Source organism: Vollenhovia emeryi, unplaced genomic scaffold (assembly GCF_000949405.1).
Source record: "Vollenhovia emeryi isolate VEMERY1.0 unplaced genomic scaffold, V.emery_V1.0 DF939184.1, whole genome shotgun sequence".
NCBI lineage: Eukaryota > Metazoa > Arthropoda > Insecta > Hymenoptera > Formicidae > Vollenhovia > Vollenhovia emeryi.
In genome coordinates, this window is record NW_011967182.1 from 1,009,921 (window position 1) to 1,012,576 (window position 2,656).

General features: G+C 44.3%; 1 long non-coding RNA gene across 1 annotated transcript in view; it reads right to left on the reverse strand.

Moving 5' to 3' along the window:
* LOC105562745 overlaps nucleotides 1-1,114 on the reverse strand; it is a 12,076-nt gene extending 10,962 nt beyond the window's left edge. The window contains exon 1 of the long non-coding RNA XR_001008988.1: nucleotides 585-1,114. This is a non-coding gene — a long non-coding RNA (uncharacterized LOC105562745). The remainder of the gene's footprint in view (nucleotides 1-584) is intronic.
* Nucleotides 1,115-2,656: the final 1,542 nt, after the last annotated feature.

Consider the following 2,656-nt stretch of genomic DNA (forward strand, 5'->3'; position numbering starts at 1 on the left):
TAGCAGCACTCAGATGCTACTCATCGGGTCAATGAGCGACAAATTTCTTTATTCAGATTATTATTATTAGTCTGGATATTGGCACCCAGCCCAGGTGCAGGGCTGACACGGCCACTCTTTATTGAGGTAACAAATCTATATCTCATAGAACGCAGATCGTAGATTGTACATCGTAGATTGTAGACCATAGATTAATACATTCTGTAGATCCGTTACCTTAAAATGGATAAATTACAACATAATTTCATATTTTATTTTATATATTTCATCTATCAAAGGGGAGCGGTCGCGAATTTCAATGTGGAGGGTTAGGTACCCCGTTGCAGAACCAGAGTGAACCCCTAGTTTTCTTATGTCTCGAAACACCGAAAACAGTGGTTTTGGCACGAGTACATGTTGCAATGTTAGTGCTCTTAAACACTGCTTTAATATAAATTTTATATTTGTATGTTTATACGGAAACAACAAAACTATACAAACTCTGCTGCTGCCGATCGGGTTGGTAAGTGAACAGTTTTTTTATTGAGCTAACGAATCTACCTAATCATAATGGGATGGTCCACGGGACACCCCGTCCCGTGGACCTAAAACATGGTACTCATCGAGAGTAGAATCGCGCGAATTACCGTATTTGCGTGTCTGTCAGTATGTCGGAGGACAATCTGAGTGGAGGAAGAGGCCTAGGAAAGACGTCGTGCGCCGACAAAACAACTTTAAGATAAATATTTTTTCACCCTACGCGTAAAAATTATTCATATTTTGCAATATTAATTTTCTTGAACACTGCTTTACCGAATTTTATATTTGTATGTTACAGAATCAACGTAGCTAACTCAGCTGCTGCTCATCGGGTCAATGAGCGACAAGTTTCTTTATTGAGGAAACAAATCTAATCATAATGGGACTCCCCGTCCCGTGGACCTAAAACATGGTACTCATCGAGAGTAGAATCGCGCGAATTACCGTATTTGCGTGTCCATCAGTATGTTGGAGGACAATCTGAGTGGAGGAAGAGACCTGGGAAAGACATCGGGCGCCGACAAAACCACTTTGAGGTAAATATTTTTTACCCTACACGTAAAAATTACTTATATTTTGCAATATTAATTTCCTTGAACACTGCTTTAATGAATTTTAGATTTGTATGTTACAGAATCAACGTAGTTAACTCAGCTGCTGCCCATCGGATCAATGAGCGACAAGTTTCTTTTTTGAGGAAACGAATCTAATCATAATGGAACTCCCCGTCCCGTGGACCTAAAACATGGTACTCATCGAGAGTAGAATCGCGCGAATTACCGTATTTGCGTGTCCATCAGTATGCCGGAGGACAATCTGAGTGGAGGAAGAGACCTGGGAAAGACATCAAGCGCCGACAAAACAACTTTGAGGTAAATATTTTTTCACCCTACGCATATGAATTACTTATAAACAACGATGAATATTTCTCGGCATTGGGGATAGCCACGTTACAGTGATACATGTGAATGTATGCTGATATTAGCAGCAAACTTAGAAAATTGACCTATTTTCTACCTTGATTTCCCTACTGCTCGAGTAACTTGCATCGCGAAGCGTTGCAAACGTTAGGACAGATGTAAAATATAAATTTTTAAGTTAAACGATCAGAAGCGATGCCACACGTGTGGTTACACCTTCAGGTTAAAATATGAAATCTCGATCCGGACGCGCTTCCTCACTTCCGACCGTTTTAAATTCAAGTATCCGTCGTTGCACACCTCTCTTAAAAAGAACGGCAGCGGGGACAGCGGCGTTACCGAGATACATGATAAATTTATGTCAATATCAGCCGCAAACTTAGCGAATCGACTTATTTTGTGTCTCGTTTTCGCTACCGCTAGAGTATCTCGCGTCGCGAACGTTAAAGGAGGTGTTAAATTATGTAAATTAAAAAGTTAAACGTTCAGAAGCTATTTTATTGCTACAGGATTACGCTCTGTAACTTGACTCGTCGTTTCGAGGACTGTCGCGCACGTGTTTGCTCCGTCCCTGGACACTGTTGTATTTGGCGGGCATCTTTTCTGACGCGCATGCTCCGACACGAGTTGGTTCGTTCCTGGTTCGCCGATGAGTATCGCGCGTGGTGGCTGATGGATCTTCTTTCGGCCATTCTGAGATATTCGCCGCCATTTTGAGATATTCGCCGCCATTTCGTGCGCTCGGAGTGGCTGGCCAATGCCGTGGCGTCACGGGGGGGCCAATCGCGCGAATGCCATCTCTGACCTATGGTGCGGATGCGCCCTACGTGCGGGGACGCCTTTATTCGCCGTCTCTGCTCCGCCATCTCGACGTTGTCGTCGGTGTCACGGAGGGGCTTCCCCGACGTGCTTTCTGTGGTGCCTGTACGAGTGTTCTGTGCGCGGATTGTTGTTCGCCCTGGTGTAATTAACGACAGTGCGTGTGTACTTTTGCACATCGAGCGTTGCGCCGTGCTCGCGACACGCCTTTCTTTATTGAGGAAACGAATCTAATCTTAATGGGACACCCCGTCCCGTGGACCTAAAACATGGTACTCATCGAGAGTAGAATCGCGCGAATTACCGTATCTGCGTATCCATTAGTATGTCGGAGGACAATCTGAGTGGAGGAAGAGACCTGGGAAAGACATCGGGCGCCAACAAAACCACTTTGAGGT